Source organism: Giraffa tippelskirchi, chromosome 12 (genome assembly GCF_054371585.1).
Source record: "Giraffa tippelskirchi isolate mGirTip1 chromosome 12, T2T-mGirTip1v1.2.pri, whole genome shotgun sequence".
NCBI lineage: Eukaryota > Metazoa > Chordata > Mammalia > Artiodactyla > Giraffidae > Giraffa > Giraffa tippelskirchi.
The window spans coordinates 109,263,534-109,290,353 of record NC_137286.1 but is presented as its reverse complement, the minus strand read 5'-3'; the positions used below and the strand labels follow the sequence as shown (position 1 = coordinate 109,290,353).

General features: G+C 35.3%; 1 protein-coding gene and 1 long non-coding RNA gene across 2 annotated transcripts in view; one reads left to right on the top strand and one right to left on the bottom strand.

Moving 5' to 3' along the window:
- Positions 1-19,594, bottom strand: part of LOC145530597 (uncharacterized) — a 98,258-nt gene extending 78,664 nt beyond the window's left edge. The window contains exon 1 of the long non-coding RNA XR_014071925.1: positions 18,556-19,594. This is a non-coding gene — a long non-coding RNA (uncharacterized LOC145530597). The remainder of the gene's footprint in view (positions 1-18,555) is intronic.
- The window catches only part of PCDH9 (protocadherin 9), a 1,072,888-nt gene that overhangs the window by 749,705 nt on the left and 296,363 nt on the right, over positions 1-26,820 (top strand). The window lies entirely within an intron of this gene.

The window sequence follows — 26,820 nt, the reverse complement described above, 5'->3', positions numbered from 1 at the left end:
TGAACATTTAGTATAACAGCCACATTAAAAAAGAACCAAAGCAAGAAAATAAGTATGGGAAATCGTTCAGAAGTATTGATCATTAAGTAATTTAAAAGTCAAGCTTTGTTCCTGTTCTTTTTTTGTGAAACAATGGAAAGTTAAAAATACCTATATAAAAGTTCTTACAACGATAGATTTGTAATTTCCCTTTAAAAAAATAGGATTTTTCTATTATCTCATCATTTCTAGCTACTGTCTACATTAGAACATCAAACCATACAATTATATAAAATATATTATACTGTCAGCTGTATTGAGTTTCCATGAATTATATTCAAGGAAAGAACTTGTTTAATCAATTTGAAATATAATCCTTAGGAATTTTATCCTGTATGTCTTTCTCTTGTGAACATAGAAATGAAGGAAAAGATATGACAGACTTTAGGGCAAGGGCTTATTTCAAAATTTTCATGTGCATAAACTTTCATTTTCTTTAAATTTTCAACAGTTTTGTAAACATATGAAACATATGTGTATGTATACACACCCATGCACACATAATGAAGGTTCTCTCCTTTGAGTGAAAAATAAAATAAAAAGTAATAACAGTAAAAAGCCGATGGGCAAAAATTGATTCATAAATGAGATGGTGGCATTCATCTCAATGCTCTTATTGGAAACCTAAATCTCAGTAAATTTGTAGCCTAAGGATACAATAGGCTTAAAGGATTTCTGTCTCTGAAGAAAAATTAGAAGGCCTTTGAGGTAAGGTAAATGGAAAAGGTTGTTTGGGCAAATGTAGAGCTCCAGCACTATTAAATGTTAAGCACCATCAAGGGGTATCTCACTCATTAACAAGAATGGCATGTGGGAGATTGTTTGAAGCAGAAGAAAAATTATAGATGGCTACGTGAAGGTGGCCCAATGCCATAGGGAAATTCTGTCAAGCAAGAAATTATTTTTTTTTAAATTATTGTTAAACTTAATAACGTTGTGACCATTTCTTTCCTTCTTTTACTCAGTATCCTAGAGAATGAAAGAACCAGATAGTTGTGAGAGAAGGAAAAGAAAAGGAGTGAATAGGAGAGGAAAGGGGTAGGGGCAGTCCAGAAGTGACTGGATAACTCAATGGCATTCAATCAAAAACAGAAGAGCCAGTAAAGATAAAAATTGAAGAACATTATGCTCCAACTGTTCAGCATTCTTGATTGCTTTGTCAGTGTATTTTATTCAGTTTGGAAGTCAGTTTATGTATGATTTAAAATCTTCGAGAACTTTTTTTTTTCTTTTTAATGACATTGCAAGTTAACTTCTGTTGCATTGCTGAAACATGCTTTCACAGGAGAAGGGATCACCTAAGATCTAATTCAGAAACTTTGTCTCTGACTATGTCAGAAACTGGAATACCGCATACACACGCAGGACTGCATTTTCTGGAAGCTACTTTCACATAATACTAGGCCATCTATCTGCTAATTCTGAAAAATAGGAATTCAGAACTCTGGGAGAAGACGTCAATGTGCTCTCAGCTGAAAGTGTGTAGTAATGCTGTTGGTTCCATAGTCAGGCTTACTGAGGCGAGTTAGCACTCGCTAACTCAACATTACTTTTGGATTTTCCTTAAAGAATAACTCAAAAGTTGGTAGTCAGTGTAGATGTTATCTAAAATCATTTTTAAATTTAATTTGCTCATTTTGATTGTCATTTGTGTATTTGTAATTTGTCTTGATTTATACAATATACTGAGCAATAACATTTATTTTCTATTTTTCAATAAATAACATTTATCTGGTTAGAAAATTAATAAAGTGTCAGTTTAAAAAAAAATCTAAAATTTTAATCTCAGCATTTTAGCTAATGTGATTCTTTGTGTGTGTGGGGGGGGACTTTTATACATTATTTCTTTGGTTCTTTGATAGCGTTATTTCTCTTTTTATTTTTTCTTAATGTGGTGTTAAAGTCTAATCTGTCACTATGCTAATATCTTTCCTCCTTTTAGTTCATTCATGTTTATTGTTCCCTGAATTTATTACAGAATTTAAATAATCAGTCCATTATGTCTGGTATATATAACAACTGTCAGAACTGACATTCAGATGTGAATGCTTTCTTTTGCTTTTATCTCATAGATAGAACTTTTTACAAAAGGTCTACCTTTGATGTGGTTTAAAATAGAATGAACTTGTATTACAAAGTTACTGTGTGCTAACCCAATAGACTTGACCCAAGATAAATTACTTACTTAATGGTCTCAGCTTGAAACACTGTACTGGCCACAGAAGAATAGAAGAACTCTTTTAGTCTCTTTGTCTTAGGTCAAAATTAAAACTGAATTTGTTGGTCATATATTCAGGCACTCAGATCATTTGTTCACTCTACTCACTACAGTGCAGTTCCAGGTAATTGTTAGTCTTTTCAAAGGAAAAAAGTGTCAGTGGCATGACAGACCGCTTCTGAGGTCTTCTGATAGAATGCGTGAGGTCATCTTCAAGTCCCATCCTTAGTGTCAGTATCACTAGCTCTTTATTTTTATTATAGTGCAATTATTTTTTAGGATAATATAATGAGTAATAGGGGGTACTTTAAAGGATTTGATTTTGAAAATATCTTTTTAACGTCTTCAATGAATAGATAAATATGCTTTAAAGTAGCTCCTTTTATTTTGAAACATTCATAAGGAAAGAAGCAACCTTGTTGAATCTCACTTACCCATGAAGCTCTGTCAGGAGTGAGGAGATAAGAATCCGTTAAGTATATAGAAAGGAGATGTAATTAATTAATTTTAATTATTTGTACTTAATATTCATATAAGGGATATAACCTACTAGTTACAATAGAAAACTACCTATTGGTTTCAAATTCTCACTGATAATCAAAACTTTATCAGTTCAAAGACAGTTTATTTTGCTTGTATGTTTCATATTATATACTCTTACAACATGCGCTCCTGTATTTCAGTCCCTCAAAACTACTAATTTTCTAATTTATGTGCTTCCCTAATTATATTCCTACATATACATTATTTCCTTTAACTGGAACAGCCTTACCACTTTTCCTTAAATATTATAACAGAGTTTTATTTATCTTCAATTGAAATACTACCTTCTCTTTGAAATGCTCTTAACATTTCTAGATGAAATCAAGCCATTTCCCCTATATTCTTAAGGTGAATGTTACCATTTTTAGCATTCTTAAAACTTCATCTTTCTTCAGTTATGAGCTTGTAGGGGTCAAAAAGCAGTATTTTGTTCCCCCATCTATCAACTACAGTGATTATATGTATTTAGAAACAATAAATGCTGCTTGAACTGAATTTAATGTTATTTTTTTATAAACAAATTTTAAAGTAATATAGATATGTCTGAAAAATATTTAGGATGTTTTTGTGGAATTAGAGATGATCTATTGATATATGACATTTAGGTATTAAAATGATTATTATAACAACATCATGATTCATTTGAGCCTGAAGTAACTCATTTAAGGATTGAATGGTAATAGTATCTAATGATTTTCTACTTTAGTCAGTAATATGGTAACTTTTAAATTTCCTGCTAGTCAAAATGGAAATACTTAGGCTGTTTGGACCGGGAATATTTAATTATAATGTAGGATTTCGTGGGCTTTCATGAGAATCTAGAAATCATGATCTGCTCTGTACTCAAAAACAACCCTGTTAAGTATATATTTTATTGAGTTGCTTTGAGAAGTAGCCTTTTAGTCTTTTCCATCATGTATTTTCTACTTAAATGGCACAGTTTCTTTCTTAACAGATAAAATGATTAAATAGAGCATGGGATGATAAATTCTTTTGAAAAGATTTAATCCTAAATATTGAGTAGGTAATCTGGTGAAAATAAATTATTATAAAGTAAATGAAAATGATCAAGATGTCATACGCAGGTACATATGCATTTATTTTCCTGACAATCAGATTGTCAGTGGTTCATGACACTGAAATGAACCACTACAGGAAAATTATGCCTGCAGGTATTCACAATTTTGCATAGATTTTATTCTTAAATCCATGTATGGATCTTGTTTAGTTGAGGACACAAATGAAACTCAAGGAGAGAAAGTCAAAATTTGAAAAGAATAAAGTGGCATATCATCATGGAGACTAGGATTATAGAACACAAAGCTTAGTGTTGGTGTCATATGGAAAGAGGAATCTAAACAAGAAACATAACCCCAGGGTTTTTTTGGGGGAGTGGAGAGTAAATAGACAATTTATGTCTGAAGCACAGAGAGAGTTTGGGGGAGGTAAAGAAATATGAACAGGAATTAGTGGAAGATCCCTGTCCTCAGAAGAGTATGAAGATGGAAGCAAGACCTTGCCTCAGCCCTCGTGAATTTCTTCTGCCACCAAGAGATTTTATGATGGATCCCACTCGTGGTTAGGGCTTCCCATGTGATTCAGTGGTAAAGAATCTACCCGTAATCAGGAGACATAGGAGGTACAGGTTTAATCCCTGGGTGAGAAGGATCCCCTGGAGGAGGGCATGGCTACCCACTGCAGTATTCTTGCCCAGAGAGTCCCATGGACAGAAAAACCAGGTGGGCTACAGTCCGTAGAGTTGCCAAGAGTTACTGAGCAACTGAGCATGCATGCACTAGTGGTGAACTAGGGCTTAGTGAGGGAATCAATTTATGATTCTAAATCTGGCTGTCTATTTAAGCTTATGTATACTTAGGTAGTTTTGACCACAAAGTAGTAGTTTTGTAGGTCCCTGAACTTAATAGTCTGTTGGTATTAAAAATGTTTATAAAATACAATTTTAAATAATTGCACTGAATATCATAAAGGGATTTCTTTTAGTGTTCATTAAGAAACATTAAAAGAAAAAGGCTCTCTAGAACTAGTAATTATCAACTAGTTAATAGTTTATCCTTAGTATGAGATTAATAGTTTCTTGAGATGCATGAAATATCATGATGATCATTGAAATCTCAACATTTTAATTTATCTAGATTGTTTTTAGAATAAACACCATCTGAATAAATGATCTGATCTTCTCATATGGGCTGTGATGGTGTGAAATTGTAAAGGTAAGACAAAATTAATACGTTTTTAAAAAGAGAACAGAATACAAATTTTTGCCCTTCTTTTAAAAAATAAGAGCACTTTTTTTTTCATCTCATTATGGTAGGTTAGTTGTGTAATGATACACAATTTGGTCTCAACACATTACCCAGAATGACTTGATGGAGCATAGGATTCTCACTGGCTTTCAAGAGGAAGATTTAAGTTTGAGACTGACTGAAAAAGACCATGAAGAGAAATGGATTAGCTGCTCATGTGTTGCATATCCATATGAATAGTTATTATGCTGAGGAGATGAAGCACATTTTTTAAGATCTAAATAGGATGACTAGTGGACAGTGTAAATTTTATATTATTATATAGATCTTTGAGGCAGAGCTTCAAGCAGGAGGCATTTGAACCACAAAGAAGCTGAAGAAAAATTTTGAGACTGTCATTGAATAGCTAGTTTTCATAGCAGCACCTGGCACACTTCACTTCTTGGGCCCACATGAGCTATAATTCAGTTTCTGTGGAATGAAATCTAAATTTTTTGAGGAAATCTTAGAGTAATTAAAATATTTGGCTTCTAAAAGAAAGCTTCTTTGTTTTTACATTTGAAATCATGTATTTTCTTTTACCAGCCTTTTATCTGCCCATTTTCTTCTAGAGTAAATTTGTTGTCCTGAGGAGTAGGAATAAATGCTAGAATTAAAAGCATCTCTGATAACATTGTACTTCAGGGAATTCACTTTTGCTGTGCATCTTCTTTGAGAGAGAAAACCTGCAACAGATGGTGTACTTAATGCTAATCTCCTTATTATTCACCAACCAGTATTGCAGGAAACCTTCACATAGCAAAATATGGCCTAGCTTGATAATCATGCTTGCTGTCTTGAGGTTTATTTTATCCTATGGAATGATACTGACTTGTTAGTAACAATAAAGTCTTAAGACTTTGATTTGCTTTTTGAAATTTGTTTTAGAAAGCTAAATCATAATCTGTTTACAAATTTTCATTGTCTGGAATTCAAAAATTATGACTTTATGGTTTCCATTTACATCGAAGGGGAAGTATAACTCTTTTCATGAAAAAGTTTAATAACTCTCATAGAATTTTTAAAAATGTGAATACTGTTGTTTAAATTAAGAATTAAGGCCTCTAAATGCAGGAATATCTACAGAAATGAAGGCTGTAGCCAGGAGGTCACTGACCATCTCTGTGATCATATATATGGTTACTAATTGAGAAAACTCCCACCCTCCATAATTCTCTTCCATTTCCACTTAGGTTCTCTTGTCCTGTTCTAATTCTTCTCAGCTGTTTTCAACATCAGTGTGAATGCATAGAAAAACAATTGTCAAGACCAACATGGTAGTTATTGAACTTACTTTTTTTTAACAGCTTTATTGAGATATTATCTGCATACTATAAAATGCACTAAAATATACATTTCCCTGATTTTTAATTTCACAAAGTTGTGCAATCAACACTCTCAAATTTAGAATATTTTCATTACCCCCAAAAGAAGCCCATACTCAGCAATCATTTTCCACCACTACCACTCTGCATGCCCTAGTATTTGACAATGATTAGCACTCATTCAAGGTTTAATGACCGTTTTCCACACTTAAATTATGATGGTATCAGACATATACTTGTTTGACACGCATATCAACCAGAATGGCAAGTATTGAGGATAGATAAATGAATATTACATGGCATCTCAGTCTCAAGCAGCCTGGTAGGAAAGTAACATAGTAAGAAATAAAAGCATGTATGCTAATAATTCTAGAAAAAAATGAGAGAAATATTTTAACAAAGTTTTTTTGTTTGTTTGTTTGTTTGTTTTTTCCAATTAATATGTAATCTCAAAGAAAAATTAGGCTAAATTTACTTGGGCAGAGAAATATAAAGTTTATATTCATATACTATAGAAATTGCTTATTACCTTTTAATCAAAATATTCATTTTGTATAGTACTGACTGATACAATCTGTCAGGCTTAGATCCATAATTTTCCAAGATGTACAGATCCTATTGATCCTGGAAACTTGAGAATCCAAAAATATATTTTTCATTTTCAAGAAAGATATTTGAACATCTTCCAAAATATTTTTATGATTTAGATCTAATTTTGACTCTGAAAATATTACTTGGGTTTAAAACCTATCTCCAGGATCAATTCACATAATGTGCTCCAGTGAGGGATCGGTAAAGATTTTTTTTAAGATAATAGTTAAGAATTTTCATTTTGTCAGATCTAAAATAAATCCTACCATTGTCACTTTTCTTTCTTCTGACCTTTTTTTCTCTTCAAATATTTGAGATATTTCAATATTTCTGTGTCAGACACTATTTTGTTTTACTATTTAGTGGTCAAATTACTTCAAAACATTTTTGGCATAAGATGGGCATAAACAAATAAGCCCACTTTTTACCATGATTTTTAGTCTAACAACACTGTTGATTGATAACTTTCTCTTACGTATCTCCACTTCACACAATGATATCAAATGTCCAGATTCATAGCTAAATTTTCGGTATAGAGAATTAGTTTTGCTACCACTGGTCTATTATTTTTCATAACATTTTCTCATTCACATTTTTGACCTTCAGTAAATGAATGTGGTGCTATTTTGTTTGGTGATGATTTAAAATTGCTTGTCTCTGTTGTAATATTTTTCCAGCTTGAAGTTTAGCATTCTGGCTGCTGATATACTTCAATATATTTATATGAAGCCGTTTTATGTAGTAGATTTTATGATCTCCATTATGGAACACTTATTATGATTTATATATTTATATTTTAGTTGTGGTTAATGGCTACTGTGGAATAAAAGTAATAGGAACATCAATTTTGAAAGAAAGAGCTACCTATTTTTATTATGCATGTGCCAAAACTACAGACAAAGCAATTAAGAGACCATGGACCTGTAAAATGGAGGGGCTTCTAATATGTATACAGCTTCCATGATTTTAAAAAACTAGGAGAAAGTTTATTCTAGGAGCCACAACCCCTACTGGTTGAGCACTAAGTCTCCCTGACCTAGACTAGCAGGAAAACAGAGGCCTGTAATGAGTGTCTCAAGCGGTGATCAAGGACAGAATTACAAGTTACCTTGCCTTGCACAGATAAGCAGCACTCAGATTTGCTTAAAGGTTAAAAAAGTTTTAAGACTGACTGAGGTTTCAGGAGAAGGAATGTATGGCTACTAATTGGAGAACAATATGAACTCAAATGGCTCCTTCAATGCTTACTGAATTTATTATGTTACCTCATGTTACACACCATTATGTTATCATTGTTGTTGTTTACAACATAGTTTTTGAACAAGAATATTTGCAGGAAATGGAGTGTTCAATAGATGTTCAGTGTTCTTTCAAAGCTTTCCTCTACTTAACTCATGGACTGCTGGAGACTTAATATATTTTCTAGTTGTAGACATTTGTTTCTCATAAAATATGTTTGCCTGAGATGGAAACATTTGAGAACCCTGTTTTAGAAGTTGCTATGATGAAGAAGGCAATGGCACCCCACTCCATACTCTTGCCTGGAAAATCCCATGGACGGAGGAGCCTGGTAGGCTACATACAGTCCATGGGGTCGCTAAGAGTCAGACACGACTGAGCGACTTTACTTTCACTTTTCCCTTTCATGCGCTGGAGAAGGAAATGGCAACCCACTCCAGTATTCTTGCCTGGAGAATCCCAGAGACGGAGGAGCCTGGTGGGCTGCCATCTATGGGGTCGCACAGAGTCGGACACGACTGAAGCGACTTAGCAGCATGATATTATAAACAAGCTTTCTAGTTGTTCTGTTCCCATGAGTCAAACCTATAGCCACTCAGCAGATGTGTTGAGCGCTTACCCAGGCCCTGTAGCAAAGAGACTACACACATTTCATCCTCTCACTGCTCTGCAAAGTATTATCCTCACTTACAAGATTAAAAAAATGATAACTCATTAAACTTAAGTAATTTGTGCAGAGTCAGACCACTGCTGGCATTCAATTCAAAGTCAGCTCTCACTTCGAAAAGCCTCAATACAGATGCTCCTCCCTGATTAGGTAACTAGAGCATTCAGGTTAGATGGTAGGGACCCAAGTAGCATGATGTCTTCCTTGAAGCTGAAGAACATTTTTACAGATCATCTAAAAGAGTATGTGTTTCTAGTTTACATAGATTTTTAGAAATATTAATATTTAGTCTTCAAATATATTCTTGGAGGATATTGAATACATTAGGGAAATATTCAGGAGATCAAACTTATAGGTAATTTATATCATCTCTTGATAGATACATAGTATATCTTTTATAGAGAGACAATTATTAACTTTGATCTCAGTCTAACTGCTGGTTGAGAGGAGAGCACTAGAAATTATTTTGTGATCAGTTTTCCCATCTTTGGCATCAGCACCTTAAGAAATAGTAAATCTGTGATGGAAGTTTATCAGTTGAGCTTACAGTTGTGTGTCCTATTTTTCAACTTTTCACGCAGGTGTCACATTCTAGGTTTTAGCCAAGTTTGCTGAGCATCAGAATCCTCAGTCAAGAAAGTGCTAAAATCCATATCCCTGAAAACCCTCTTTTAGCCAATAACTAATGCTCTTCAGCTCAAGTGGAACTGAACCATTTAAGAAAATGTGAAAGCAAACCCTACCAGTGAATTAGGCTGCTTCTATTTCAATTTCTTTGAGGATACAAAAGCAATAAAAATATAGATATGAAGTACATATTCTATACAGTGCATTTCAGGGCTACCAACTAGGGAAAAGGACAAAAATCTGAAATAGTTGTCAGAGCATACTAAGTTTTCTGGCAGTATAAGTATTTTACACTCCAAATGTTGAAATTCATACAATTTTAACAATATAAATATTATCTCAAAACATCATTAGTGGAGCAAAATTTAAATTTTAGAAATACTTCCATTACCTATATGTGCTTTTGTTATTTACTTGATAATTCCTGTTCCTGAAATCCAGAATAGGTCTACCCTTAAAAGGAATCAATTATAGGAACTTTTTTTTTTTCTAATTTAAGGATCTATGTTAATTTGTATACTAATTGGCAAACTGTATACATGATAATGGGCTTCCCAGGTGGTGCTACTGGTAAAGAACCTGCCTGCCAGTGCAGGAAACATGAGACTTCGGTTCGATCCCTGGGTTGGGAAGATCCCCTGGAGTAGGGCAAGACAACCCACTCCAATATTTTTTGCCTGGAGAATCCCATGGACAGAGGAGCCTGGTGGGCTAAGGTCCTTAGGGTAGCAGAGTCGGACACAACTGCAATGACTTAGCATGCACACGTGCATGCATGTGTGATATTTAAAATTTTATTTGACCGTGTGTTTGTTAATATACTGATTCACTGAAAAATCAATACCAATAATTCTGATCACTTGTAACAGTGGCAAAGACTTTTGAAATTCATTTATATATATATGTTTATCTCTTAGTGAAATAGATTGTCAGTTACTTGTCCTGTGAAGTTGTATGCTATTTTTTATCCAAGCAGTTGTAGTATCTTTATATACATATATACGTATATATCTGCTCTTTTAAGGTAAATTTACATGAATTTTAAAAACAGAAGAAATATACTGCAGTGATATAAATGTCTCTCCCTAAATAAACTCACTGATGGGTTATACCTGTTTTTATTTTAATTACCCATAGAAGCCACTTCTTAATCCCATGGCAAAATACTGCATCTGGGTTTTCTGTAGCTTCTTTTCTCCTAGGATTTCATTCCATGCAAGAATGGAAAATTGAAAAGGAGTGAGATTGTGGCAAAATAATTGATGTCCCTTTAGGTTTTCCCATAAGAATGATCCCATAACAGCTTAAATTCCCCTGATTTAGGTCTCATAGTTTAACTTGTCAATATGTAATTATGATTCCAAAACAAAACAGATTACTTTGCAGTGTGCTGTGGATGCTGTCATGATAAATAAAATGACACATTTGCTGGATGAAAGGAATATCTCATTACAGCTTCTTATTTAATGATCTACCAAGGTTAGGACTCTAACTGTGAATGCTATCTTTAACAGTCTTCAGCAAGATTCCTCCAGAGGCTCTGTAATATTTGTAAAGGTGTAAGTTTACAACCTTAACTTTGACTGCTACAATTATGGGCTTTATAAAAAGAAATATATATATATACATAGTCATGTGTGTGTGTGTGTGTGTGTGCAAAGAAATATATGTATTAACACATAATATCTAATCATATAGATCTACATACCTCATTTGTAATGAACATTTTTGAAATACATATTAACTTTGAAGTTCTAAAGGAATGAGACTGTCAGAGCAATAAAACATTTGTATTTAAACAGTTGATTGGATTTGCAAAATGGTTTCTAAACCTCATGTTGATTACAAATGTAAAGGCTACTTGCTTTAGGCTATTGAGTTTTCTTTTGCTTTTTTTCTCTGCTGTGATTAGTTCAGTCGTTCAATCCTGTCCAACTCTTTGCGACCTCATGGACTGCAGCACTCCAGGCTTCCCTGTCCATCACCAACTCCCAGAGCTTGCTCAAACTCATACCCATCAAGTTGGTGATGCCATCCAACCATTTTATTCTCTGTTGTCCCCTTTTCCTCCTGCCTTCAATCTTTCCCAGCATCAGTATCTTTTCCAATAAGTCAGTTCTTCACATCAGGTGGCCAAAGTATTGGAGTTTCAGCTTCAGCATCAATCCTTCCAATGAATACTCAGGACTGATATCCTTTAGGATTGACTGATTTGATCTCCTGCAGTCGAAGGGACTCTCAAGAGTTTTCTCCAAACCATAGTTCAAAAGCATAAATTCTTCAGTGCTCAAATTTCTTTATAGAAAGAAATACCTGCAGTGATATTTTTGGTAACTTTTTTCTTCAGTCAAAAGCAGTCCAAAATGTTTAGCTTATATACTTTAATCTGGTGATCTTTCTGTACTATATACACATTAACTGTAATATAAAAATATATTTACTGAGCCGCTACTGTCTATATAATACTATAATTATATTGTTACTATTATTATATTTTAATAATGTAATAATACATTATTAATAAAGTGGCATTGGTTATAATTTTTATATGATTTCTTCTCTTACTGGATTTGTTTGGTGAGGAAGTCATACATAATCAATTAATTTATAAAATACTATATTTTAAATAAAGAAAAATTACAGGATGTTTTGAGAGTTAATTAAAGAGAAACGATGTAGTTGGATAGAAATGGTCATGGGAAAGCTCTGAAGAAATGACATCTTAGCTAATACCTAAAGAATGAAAAGATATAGGTAGATGAAGAGGACACCACAGAGTGAGAACAAGGAATGCTAAGTCCTGGAGGGACTTAAGAGGAAGGCACGGTTAAGGAAATAATTAAAAGCACTGTGGTTTTGAACACACTCATCATGAAGAGGAGAGTGGTGTGCAGGGGAGATCAAGCAGGAGATTATAACCACCATCTGAAACTTCAACACTGTTCAAAAAGCAGTGGAGAAACTCTGCCAGATTTTAAGGAAATATTGATGGCACCGGATGTGAGGAGGATTTGAGGAGGTCTCAGTAAATACACTCAGATTTCAGACTCAAGCAACTAGGTAGCTTATGGTAGCATTTCCTGAAGTAGGGACTACTGGAGGAATGATAGACACTGCGAGAAATACAATGCGTCATTTCTGTGTTAGGAACCAGGAAAAGCTAGGGCTAAACATAAAAACGTAAGTATTTCAAATATAAATATTTCCATGTGCTAGGTTACTCCTATTGCCTCTTCTAAGGAGTTTAGTTACAGTGGAATCAGCAAGGGGCCCACTTCTGTGAAGCCACACTGGTATTTCTTGAAGAGGAGAGCATAACAGGATGGAAACTGAAGGTTGTGACTTTTTCAGGAATATTTGGTGACAAGAAAGAAAAATGGTAGCTAGACACATTGACTTGTGGAAGTTACTTCTGAATGTGAACCTGATTTAATCTATTTTGAAGATCTGTAAGAGTGGGTCAAAGCTATGGTTTTTCCAATAGTCACATATGGATATGAGAGTTGGACTATAAAGAAAGCTGAGCGCAGAAGAATTAAAACTTTTGAACTGTGGTGTTAGAGAAGACTCTTGAGAGTCCCTGGACTCCAAGGAGATCAAACCAGTCAATTCTAAAGGAAATCAGTCCTGAATATTCATTGGAAGGACTGATGCTGAAGCTGAAGCTCCAGTATATTTTGGCCACCTGATGAGAAGAACTGACTCCTTGGAAAAGACCCTGATGCTGGGGAAGATTGAAGGTAGGAGGGGAAGAGGATGACAGAGGATAAGATGGTTGGATGGCATCACCAACTTTATGAACATGAGTTTGGGAGTTGGTGATGGACAGAGAAGCCTGGAGTGCTGCAATTCATGGGATCGCAAAAAGTGAGACACGACTGAGCAACTGAACTGAACTGAACTGAAGAGAGTGGGAATTTAAAGGAACAAAAGAGATTAATTTAACAGAGGTAACATATTGAGAAGGCTGGAAAGATTAGGATATAGTACACTAAGTAAAAGATACTCCATTTTAAAAGACACAAGAAAAGAGGATGCTTTGGTAGCTTATATATCATCAACCTAAGGTTATTCTCATCCAAAGACCTCTGTTTTCTTTCTATATTTGTGGACTGGATCATTTTCATGAGGGGTTGAGGCTGATTCTTCAAAGACAGGGAGAAACAGAAATGAAGCTCTAGAAGGAAGAAGGCAGAACACAGGTGTGGGGAGACAGGAATAGGTTGGAAAAAGTGCATGTGGAGAGTGTATTGCAAATTAACCAGAGATTCAGTCTGGCTATTGCTGAGCAATGTTCAACTTTCACACAAAGTTCAAAGTCACAAATACATAGTTGAACCATCCTGACTGCAATGTGATTTTTTCATCAGCAGCTTGGGTACAGGCATGTTGGAAGCAGAAAGCTGAACTTTACTGAGTTGTGTTGTTGTCCCTGGTGGTTTTGCCCAGAGTGACAGAGCAGTTAAGCTATCAACTAGGGGACTTTTAAAACATTTTTTGTTAAGTATATATGTAAGTATATTAATTAAGTTATATAAATCTATAATATGTTAACTATATATATTCAGTTCAGTTCAGTCACTCAGTCGTGTCTGACTCTTTGTGACCCCATGGACTGCAGCATGTCAGGCCTCCCGGTCCGTCAGCTATATATATATTAACTAGGGGAATTTTGTAAATTTTATAGAACTTTAAAATTAAAGACAGGAGAGAAAAATTAAGCTAAATTAGAGTGGTGAAGAGAAAGAAACCCAAGGAGAAAATTAAAGGGAGATTGTTGTTTTTCAGTCTCTTAGTCATGTCCAACTCTTTGCGACCCCATGAACTGCAGCATCTCCTGTCTTTGACTTTCTTTCCTGTCCTTGACTATCTTTCTGAGTTTGCTCAAACTCATGTCCATTGAGTCAGTGATGCCATCCAATTGTCTCACCCTCTGTCTACCTCTTCTTGTTCTCAATCTTTCCCAGCATCAAGGTCTTTTCCCTGGAGATTTCCTATGAGAGAAAAGACCATTGTAGTGTATGTGTTTGCATAATCAAGTAATGTTGGCTAACTTGCTGCATAGCATTTCAGTTGATTTTGCACACACAAACATAATACAACCAGCAGTACTCAACTAAATACCCCTTATTATGTTTCTGCCATTTGAGAGCAATAATTATAAAGATGTAATTCTGCAAATCAATTTTCAGTTTATAAGCACTGTGCATACATTATCTCAAGCTTGTATCTCAGGTTGCTTTTTAGGCAGATACTGTGCTAGAATCTAGTGATATAAGATGAACAAGATACGATCCTTGCCTTCAAGAAACTAATAGAAGACAATGAGGAATTCTATCCGGGAGGATCACACAAAACTACAGATAGAAGAATTGGATCCTAAGTAAGGGAAACTCAGAGGGTTTCAGAGATTTACATGAACAAAAAGTTTCTATGAACATGTTTATATGAACAAAAAGCGTAAGAAATTGAAATAAAATTTAAGTCTTTTGACTCAAATTCTATTAGTTTTCCCCATTTTGAAACACAGTCTACAAAAATATATGCATTTAAAAGTTAATGTCACCACCAATTGGCTTCAAGAACAACTAGAGCTAATTTTAGATCTTTATATGCAATCAGACCTATTAATTCAGGTATTGATATCCAAGACCCAGCCAAGATAGCCAGGAACACAGTATCAGATAAATAGACTGGAAAAGGGGGGAAAAATGTTAGTTTTGTGCTCGAACATTTGACTATTTTATGACCTCAGAAGGATTGTTTGCCCATTCTCTTTTCAGATTTCTCATTTGTAATTGCATATGCAATAGATTTATCAGTCTCGCTCACAAGCTTTTTATGAAAAATGGCTAATGAGAATAATTATATAAAAACAGCATTTTTTTAGCAGTTGAACTATCAAGTGATAATGAGAATGGTAGTCAGGAGTACAACTGATATGTAGGGCAGAAGAGGACAATTATTTCTCATGGCAACAAGGGGAAAAAAAAACATCAATGCCATTTAGTTGCTATTTTTAGTCTACATAGAGCATGCTAAGTCTTTGATAATGCCCTTCTATTTTGCCTGACCTTCAGTCTCTGGCTATCATAATTTTTCTTATACAGTTAGGTGAACAAAGCATTCTGACAGGTTTACAAATACCAAGCAAAGGGTCCATGTTTTTGAATTACATGTATTTATTGCTTATAAAGAGACTTCCAAATGTATTGATATATTTTTTAAATAAGCCATAAGATTTCAAAATAGATACTCAGGACAACCAGAATTAAGACAGAGTATTTGGTATATAATATGTGAGTATGCTATTTGGGTAAAATAACTTACCATCTCACACTGAGCATTCTGTCAAACGGAATATAAGGTAAATGTTGATAGACCTCATCTAGTGTACTTTTATGATGCAAAGAATTTATTGAAATGTACTTTGGACCTGTGGTAAGATTTTTAATCTCTTATGACTTACAGTTTTAAAAAATACTACCAATAATATAAAAAATAACATTTCCATTATTGAATAGTTAATATAGGTATTTACACATGATAGTTTATCTTATCATCCTTTTTTGATGCACATTTTTAAGTCATAAAAGTACTGAAATTACAATATACAAATGCTAGATATGATTTTCCTTTATTTTTGAGAGTCAGTTATTTAAATGTGTCTTCTGTGTGCTAATGTGTGCTTAGTTTCTCGGTTGTGTCGTTTGTTGTATAACTGCCATATGTGTATACTGCAGACATTAACCTCTATAATTCTTTTTCAAGATCCAGTGATTAATGGCAATCACTTTCTGAAGCCATCCACTTATTTTTCCTTTTCTAAAATCTCATTTGTCACTACTTTTTTTCCCTATGAATCTTCTTTTAAGATTAATTTTAAGTGAAATGTTTATTAAGGTAATTGAAGATTCACATGCAGTTTTAATAAATAAGAGAGGTCCATAATCTACTTTGCTCTGTTTACCAAAATGTTAACATTTTTCAAAAAAAAAAAAAAATGTAGCATATTATCACAATCAGGATATTGACATTTATGCAATCTACCTATCTTATTCAAATTTCACCAGTTTTACTGGTACTCATTTGTGGGTTCATGTGTATGTGTGTGCTGTATTTGGTTCTGTACAACTTTATCTGTTGGGTATGTTCATGTATACACCACAACAGTCAAGATACTAAATGGTTCCCACTATCCCAAATTTTCTCCTATTGCCCTCTTAGAGTCTCCTTTTCATCACTCCTTCCCTCCCCAATCCATCCCTGCTGCTGCTAAGTCGCTTCAGTTGTGTCTGACTCTGTGTGACCCCATAGATGGCAGCCCACCAGGCTCCTCTGTCCCTGGGATTCTCCAGGCAAGAATCCATCCCTAACCCCTGTTAACCATTATTCTGCCCTCCATTTCTTAAATTATGCCGTTTCATAAATGTTATATTAAAGGAATTATACAATATTTAAATTTTTGATATCATCTTTTTTCATTCAACAGAAGTTTCTGGATATCTGTCCAACTGGTTGTGTGTGTGTCATTGGTTTGTTCTTTTTTATTGTTGCATAGTGAGATTCTCATAGAAATATCAATAGCCTCAGATATGTAGATGATACCACTCTAATGACAGAAAGTGAAGAGGAACCAAAGAGCCTCTGGATGAGGGTAAAAGAGGAGAGTGAAAAAAACTGGCTTAAAACTCAACATTCAAAAAACTAAGATCATGGCATCCTGTCCCATTACTTCATGGCAAATACAAGGGGAAAAAGTGGAAGCAGTGACAGATTGTATTTTCTTGAGCTCTAAAATCACTGCAGACAGTGATTTCAGTTATGAATTAAAAAATGCTTTCTCCTTGGAAGGAAAGCTATGACCAAACTAGACAGCATATTAAAAAGCAGAGACATCAGTCAAAGTTGTGGTTTTTCCAGTAATAAAGAAGACTGAGCACTGAAGAATTGATGCTTTTGAATCTGTGGTGCAGGAAGACTCCTGAGAGTCTCTTGAACTGCAAGGAGATCAAACTAGTCAGTCCTAAAAGAAATCAACTCTGAGTATTCATTGGAAGGACGGATGCTGAAGCTGAACCTTCAATACTTTGACCACCTAATGTGAAGAGTCAACTCACTGGAAAAGACAATGAAGCTGGGAAAGATTGAGGACAAAAGGAGAAGGGTGTGGCAGAGAATGAGATGGTTAGATAGAATCACCAACTCAATGGACATGAAATTGAGTGAACTTCAGGATATGGTGGAGCATAGAGGAGCTTGGCATGCTGCAGTTCGTTGGGTCACAAAGAGACATGACTTAGTTTCTGAATAACAACAACAAAATTGCATTATAGAATTAGTTTGTTAAATTATTCACTCATTGAAGGATATCTGAGATGTTTCCAGATTTGCCAATTAAACATAAAGTTGCTACAGATATTTTGTGTATGGTTTTTTGTGTGTAAACATACATTTCTGTTTCTATGGGATAAGTGACCATGAGTACAATTGCTGGGTCCTGTGGTAGTTTCGGGTTTAAATTTATAAGACTTGAAAACTCTTAGTTTCCGGACTGGCTGTGTCATTTTACATTCCTACAATAATGTATCTGATGTGGATATCCAGTTTTAAATCCAGTGAGATTCGACCTATACATTCTTATCGACACTTGGTGTTCTCTTCAATTAAGTTTTGACCATCCATCTCTTGCCTAATAAACCTACAAATTCTCAGAATGTGCATAATTAGAAGCATTCTCAACCAACAGACAACCGAGAAACCCACAGATGGTGATATGAATACACACATTTTTTAGTATGGAGTAGACTTGCAGTAACCTTAAAATTTATGGTAAAAATGGTATATAATGACATTGAAAAATATTCATGATATATCTAAATGGAAGAACCTTACATTATTGTATGTATGGTATATTTATATATATAGAAAAACACCAAAATGACAATTAATGCTTAATTCTGAGTAGTATTATAGGTGAATTTATAATTTATTTTTATTTACCTGCATTTTGTTGTTGTTCAGTCACTCAGTCGTGTCCAACTCTTTGCAACCCCACGGACTGCAGCACACTAGGCTTCACCATCTCCTGGAGCTTGCTCAAACTCACGTCTATTGAGTTGGTGATACCATCCAACCATCTTACCCTCTGTCATCCCCTTCTCCTCCTGCTCTCAATTTTTCCCAGCATCAGTGTCTTTTCTAATGAGTTGGCTCTTCACGTCAGGTGGCCAGAGTATTGGAGCTTCAGTATCAGTCCTTCCAATGAATATTCAGGACTGATTTCCTTTAGGATTGACAGGTTTGATCTCCCTGCAGTCCAACAGACTTTCAAGAGTCTTCTCCAATACCACAGTTCAAAAGCATCAATTCTTGAGCGTTCAGCCTTCTTTATGGTCCAACTCTCACATCCATACATGACTACTGGAAAAACCATTTGTATAGAAAAAAACAGTTAACAGAGGCTCCAAATATACCAATATCTCATGATACATGTTGCTTAGGGTTTGCATTTCAAGATCCATCTCTCTTATGTCCAATCAGTGTGAGAAAATCTCCTTTCCAGGCTTTCTGATAATTTTTACCTTCCACTCAAAAATATCCCTCCTTTCCTTCAAAATGTTGCTCCAAATGTGCCTATATAGTTTCATGAAAATGTTTTGCTTTTTCCCTCTTTGACTTCTATTAAATGTTAAAAGGACACCTGAATTTCTCTTGCCCCTGTTTCATAATATGCTTTACATGTTCCTTACAAACCACTGTGTATGAGTGTGTGTGTGTGTGTGTAGATATCCTCAGGTCTTGATTGTGCAGTGTCTTAGTCTGCTTTTAAGGCCGTAACAAAATAACATAGACTGGATAGCTTAACAGCAGAAATTAATTTTCTCATAGTTTAGAGGCTGAGAAGTCTAAGATCAAGGTGCTAGTCATTCTGATTTCTCTGAGTCTTTCTTTCTTCTGTGAGTCTTCTTCTAGATAGCCATCTTCTCCCTGTGCCCTAACTGTGTCCCCTTCTATCTCTGCCTCTTCTTACAAAGGCATCAGGCCTTTCAGTTTAGAGTTCCACCATTATGACCTCATTTAGAAAAGCAACCTAGATGTCCATCAGCAGACGAATGGATAAGGAAGCTGTGGTACATATACACAATGGAATAATACTCAGCCATTAAAAAGAATACATTTGAATCGGTTCTACTGAGATGGATGAAACTGGAGCCCATTATACAGAGTGAAGTAAGCCAGAAAGAAAAACACTAATACATTATACTAATGCATATATATGGAATTTGAAAGACGGTAATGATAACCCTATGTGCGAGACAGAATAAGAGACACAGATGCATAGAACAGTATTATGGACTCTGAGGAAGAAGGTGAGGGTGGGACGTTCTGGGAGAATAGCATTGAAACATGTATATTATCATATGTGAAACAGAACACCATTCCAGGTTCGATGCATGAGACAAATGCTCAGGGCTGGGGCAATGGGATGACCCAGAGGGATGGGATGGGGAGGGAGGTGAGAGGGGGGTTCAGGATGGGGAACACATGTAAACCCATGGCTGATTCATGTCAATGTATGGCAAAAACCACTACAATATTGTAAAGTAATTAGCCCCCAACTAAAATAAATAAATGTATTAAACTTGATTACATCCTCATAGGCACCATGTCCTAGTATGGTCTCACTGGGGATTAGAGTTTCAATATATGGATTTTTCAAGGGAGGTGGATCACATTCAGTTTATAACACGCAGAATAACACACAGTAGGCTTGCTTATTAAGTAAGTCTTTAAGCTTTGTATTAAAATCAATAGAACTGGACTATAAACAAGAGAAACATATTAAAAAAAAAAAGTAGTTCTAAACTAGTATGACATTGACGTTACTGTGTATGATTTATGTAATAAGAATTAAATTTTCACAGCAGAAGCCCTCTAAACATTACAATTTTCCTGCATTTACAGGGATAATTTCGTCCTCATTACATGATTTGATGGTAAAAAGAAAAGCCACTGACTGTAATGTCAGTGAAAGTTGGCTTTGGATTTTAAAATTGTACTTTGGACAGCTTTAAAGAAAGCTTTCTGTTAAGTTGTTGATATTGGTGGCGAATTGTGCCTCCCTAAATATTGCTCCAAATGTGACCTCTTGCCCCATTATGCAAAAGATAGAAGTGAAAGGGCTTTGGAGGTCTGTGTGTTTCTTTGTTAGGATCATGCATTTGCACTGTGTTATCATTTGTTGATTCAAGGCTATCGATTTAGTAGCTGAAGGCTGGATTTATTCAGTGTTGTAAAATTTAAAGAAATCGAAAGAATAATTGAAGGTCAGTCAGTGATTGACATTCTGGTGTAATGGATAGGAAAGGGAGAAAGAAGACAAATGTCAGGGGGAAAAGGAGCTAATTAAAAAAAAAAACAAAACAATGGGCTTCCCTTGTGGCTCAGCTGATAAAGAATCCGCCTGTAATGCTGGAGACCTGGGTTCAGTCCCTGGGTTGGGAAGATCCTCTGAAGAAGGGAAAGACTACCCACTCCAGTATTCTGGCCTGGAGAATTCCATGGGGTCGCAAAGAGTCAGACTCGACTGAGGCACTTTCAAAAAACCAATGTTAACCCTTAAAACTGCATATCTCATACCATACATATGTATTCAAATCTAGTTTGGTACTGTCATACTTGCAAACTCTTCATTCCTAACTATAAAGCGAACCCTTTAAGAAAGTAATGTAGGTTTTATCATATCCTGTGTAGCACCCAGCAGTGTGTTTTCCTAGAAAAATGCTCAATGTATTAATACCTGCTGAATAGAATTGACTTAAAGTGAACATCTCTGAGCTGAAAAGACTTTTCCCATAAGACTGGCCAAAATTCTAGTAAAGAATTGAATTTTGAGGATTTTTTACAACTTCAGAAAAAAAAAAAAAAGACAATTTCTCTCACTATGTTTTTCCATTCATGTGCCATTTTTATTTTGCCCATGTTTACCACCTAATCCCAGTGGATTCCACAAGATTCTATCCTCCCCTTCCACAGTTTGCTAACTGCAGTTGGTTTATGTAACTGTGAAATATCAAAAGGGTTTCCATTAACATGCAAAATACTATATTTTACTCCTATAATTAAATGAATGCATCAAAGCATGATTTTTTTATAAGAAGCTAACAAAATTCTAACTAAATGTTAAAATTATGACCTAATTGACCATCAAGACTAGCCATTAACTTGGCATCTAAGACATGAAAGATAGTTCCATTTCAGAACAATTAATAACAGGCCAAATTGCCTTGACATATCAACTATTAAGTCCCTAATCAGCAATATTACTGTTAATAAAATAAGTTCATGTAAAAGATATAATGATTTTGGTACAGTCATTTTACTTTCTTTGAGTTTTGTGTTATTATTATCTTACCTCTTCATTGCCTAGATGTTAATGTGAAGGAAGGGAAAGACAATCTACTCAGACCTTATCTCTATTTTTTAATAAGATTAGGCACATATATAGAAAACAGAAGTCATCTAAAAGTGCTTTGCGTCTTGATATTGAGGTAAAATTGAAGCAATATCCTTGGTTACTTTGTGGAAATCCAAAGCCCTCCCTGCACGTTATGGATATTTACCAGAGCCTTGCATTCCTATTGCTGGTCTATTTCCAGAATAGGCCAGCATTCTTTAACCACATTATCATGACCCAAGTATCTACACCTTGCTTGTTTTCTTGCTTTCTCTTGTTTTTATAAAAACAAACACATGCTCCTGAAAGTATTTACAATGCAGTAGACATTTTTTTTTTTTTTCCTTAGGTGGAGAGGAATCTGGAGAGCACATCAAAGGTCAAATAACTGCAAACTAAGCATTAAGCTATCATGTTTTTAAAGTCCTTTTGGGCACTGGACCATGTTGAATTTCTCCAGAGTCCTGCCCCACCCTGAAGCCTGATTTTCACACTCTCTTCTTTTCTCTTCACATTCCTCCCTTCTCTGCTATCCTCACTCCATCCAGCCTTCTCCCTGCTGCAGCAAAACAACTAACACAAAAATCAAGAATTGCTTCTCCCAGGCAGAACAGAAGAGGACCTATTTATTTTGGCTTAGACCCTTGCCACCATTTTCATAGTTAAGCATCCCTCTCAAATAAAGGTAATGTGGGGCTAGATGTTAGAATTATGAATAAATTGACATTTGATGTTAATATTCTGATAGATTAATATTCTAGAAGGAATGTATACAAATACATAGGAATGTAAGTGAATGTGCATGTATTTTTTTTAAGGAAACTGGGTGTGCTGTAGGTTTCATCAAGAGTTGTGTTTGCTTTCATAAAACAACGTTTTTTAGCACAAAAATAAATCTTATAATTGAGTATAAAAATGTTGAATGATAGAAAGACCTGAAGTACACCAACTATAGGAGAAGTATAAAGCCGAGCATGAAGTCTAAGATGGCGATAACTTTGAAGCTTTCTCTATACTAGTACTAATAGCTGTTCTGTTAAAATCTGTCATTCTCCCCAGGACTGAGAAAGTTCATTCCAGGAATTTGTTTCACTACAGTGTCTAGGCTTCCCATAGAGCTTTTCTTTTTATAATCTGTGAATCTTTAGGGCATATCTGTTCATGAAAATGAATGAACAATCTTTATCACAAAACCAGATGATTATTTTTCTGCAGTTACCACTGTTTATTTATTTGCATGCTGTTAAGTTCTCCATACAAGAGTGAAATCTCATACCTCAGCATTAGAATCAATGTGAGGCTACAATTGCAAGATGTTGCAATTTGCCAATAAAAATGATTTATATAGCATTTTAGTACCAGTGAAGTATAAGTGAGTATATGCTATTCAGCATGTACATTTATTTATCTGAAACACTTAAAAGAATGTGTACTAATTTCATGATATTGCATTATATTTATATAACTTCCTAAGGGAAGAATATTCTCCCCATGATGCCTCTTAGAGAGGAAAAAAGTTGCATCTATGTGTATAATTGATTTATGGACATTGATTTCCACTGATTTATGGACAAAAATAAAAAAAGTCCTCAGGACATCATAATTAAAAAAAAAAAACAACTTTATATTATGATGTGTCTGAGTGAGTTTAAATTTTTATTTGTATTTCTGAGATTGATGAAAGATGTGGGGAAACGTCACTTTGTGGGAGAGAACTCACTATTCACTCACTATTCATCAGGGGAAAAAGTAAAATGTGTTGGTATTTCAGCAAAGGGGTGAAATATTTTTCAATATTCTATTTTCAGAGAGGAGAATTCATATATCTAGAAGATATCTTTCATTTTAAGAAGACTTACTTATCATTTTGGTGACATCATATGTAGTAATCCTTCCATTTCTGGTTCATCAGTTGTTTAGTCATATTTAAAAATCACGTTTAAAATCTTTGCCAAGGCATTGGGTATAAGAAAGTATCAAAAGAATATTAAAACAGGATGTCAATGTCATTGTTTTTTGTTTTTTTTCCAATCTGCTAGCTCTTTGGATTATATATGTCTGGTTTATTGTCAACAACAAAGCCCTCTCACTGATCCGGCAATTGTTGATTAAGCCTGTGCTCCTGTCAGGCTCTTTCAGCCCCTAGGGGTACAGTGGCCAGTGACAGACAATGACTTTTACAAAAAGAGCTGCAGTATAGGAGGTTAAAGCTAATTTAAAAACTGTATAAATAGTGAGATTTCAGGTGCAATGAGTTTTGGTAAAAGTAAACCTGGATTATATGATCCAAAAGAAAGGTAAATGGGCAGTTAGGCTGCTAATTTAGCATGGCTAGATAAGGAATCACTCAAAAAGGTAACATTTAAGCTCATACCTGAAAACTGAAAAATCTCAAGGATAGGACAACAGTTTTGGCAAAGAGCATTCCAAAACAGGGCCATGCAAGTGTGTTGAAAATTGAATGGGCCTTTCTCTTGAAGAAGAGAAGGAAGACCACTTGAATGTGGAGTCTAGTGAGTGAGGTTGAGCATGGTGGTTGATGCAGGTAATGGGCAACAGATGACTCAGAACCTTGTTCAGAAAATAAAAGAGTTCAGGTTTTATTTTAAGCACAGGGAAAAGATAATATGAGTTTAAAACAGGTGAATGACGGGCGCTCTGGGGTAGTGATGATGAATCACTCTGGCACATGTAGAGATGGATTTCAAGAGCACCCCCTCCTTGTGTGGAGTGTACAGTGAAGTCCAGATAGGAGATGGCAGTTTTGGCTAAAGTAGTAGGAAGGAAGAGATAGAAGCAAAGTGGATGCCCAAGGTCTATTTTAGAGTCGGAGCCAACAGAACATGCCAATAGATGGAGTTTATCTGTGAGAAGGGAGAATGACTCCTAGGTTTTTGGCCCCACCACTGGGTAGATAATGATGCTGTGAAGAAAACTAGTATATGGAAATAAAACAGGGACAGGTTTCCACAGGGAGAGGTGGGAAGAATTAACAAGTGTTCTACTTAATATCAAAGTCAAGATGCCACTCTCCGCTTTCTAAATACTTGGGCCTGAACATTGTGCATCAAAACTCATGTATGTCAAATGAGCTTCAAAAAAGTTAAGGCATTCAGCTAGAAAAGCAAACATGTTAAACTAAATTTTGTTTAGGCTATTACTGTATGCAATATGTATAAGTGTATGTCTGTGGATCAGAGACTTGTCATTGTGAAAAGGCTCATATAACTCATTGAAGCTATGAGTCATGATGTGCCGATCCACCCACAGATGGGTCATAGTGAAGAATTCTGACAAAACATGGACCACTGGAGGACGAAATGGCAACCAACTTCACTATTGATGCCTAGAGAACCCCACGAACAACATGGAGAGACAAAAAGATATGACACCAGAAGATGAGCTCCCCAGATCAGAAAGTATCCAATATGCTACTGGAGAAGAGCAGAAGGCAATTACTAATAGTTCCAGAAAGAATGAAGCACCTGCTCCAAAGCAGAAACAACACTCAGATGTGGATGTGTCTGGTGGTGAAAGTCCGAAAGAACGGTATTGCATTGGAACTTGGAATGTTAGGTCCATAAATCAAGATAAATTAGACTTGGTAAGCAGGAGATGGCAAGATTGAACACTGACATCATGGGAAACAATGAACTAAAATGGATTTAATTCAGATGACCAAAATCCTTCAAGTTATGCTTCAGCAGTACGTGAACCAAGAACTTCCAGATATACAGTCTGGGTTTCAAAGAGGCAGAGGAACCAGTTGCCAACTTTCACTGGATCATAGAGAAAGGAAGGGAGTTCCAGAAAAAGATCTACTTCTTCTTCATTGAATATGCTAAAGCCTTTGACTATATGGATCACAATGAACTGTGGAAAATTCTTAATAGAAATACCGGACCACCTTACCTGTCTCCTGAGAAACCTGTATGTGGGTCAAGAAGCAACAGTTAGAATCAGATATGGAATAATTGTCTAGTTCTGTATTGGGAAAGAAGTATGACAAGGCTGTATATTATCATCCTGCTTAATTAACTTCTATACAGAGTACATCATGTGAAATTCTGAGCTCGATGAATCACAAACTGGTTATCGAGATTGCCAGGAGAAATATCAGCAACCTCAGATATACAGATGATATTACTCTAATAGCAGAAAGTGAAGAGCAACTGAAGTACTTCTTGATGAGGTTAAAATGGGAGAATGAAAAAAAAAAACTGTCTTGAAACTCAAAATGAAAAAATTAAGATCATGGCATCTGGTCCCATCACTTCATGGCAAATAGATGGGTAAACAATGGAAACAGTGACAGCCTTTCTTTTTTTGGGCTCCAAAATCATGGCAGATGGTGACTGCAGCCATGAAATTAAAAGATAATTGCCCCTTGGAAGAAAAGCTATGACAAACCTAGACAGTGTATTAAAAAGCAGAGACATCACCTTGCCAACGAAGTTCCCTATAGTCAAAGCTACGGTTTTTCCAGTAGTTATGTGTGGATGTGAGAGATGGACCATTAAGAAGGTAAAGTATTGAAGAATTGATGCTTTTGAGCTGTGGTGTTGGAGAAGAATCTTGCGAGTCCCTTGGACAGCAAGGAGATCAAACCAGTCCATCCTAAAGGAGATCAGTCCTGAATATTCATTTGAAAGGACTATTGCTGAAGCTGAAATACATTGGCCACCTGATGTGAAGAGCCAACTCACTGGAAAAGACCCTGATATTTGGAAAGATTGAAGGCATAAGGAGAAGGAAGTAGCACAGAATGAGATGATTGGATGGCATCACCGACTCAATGGACATGAGTT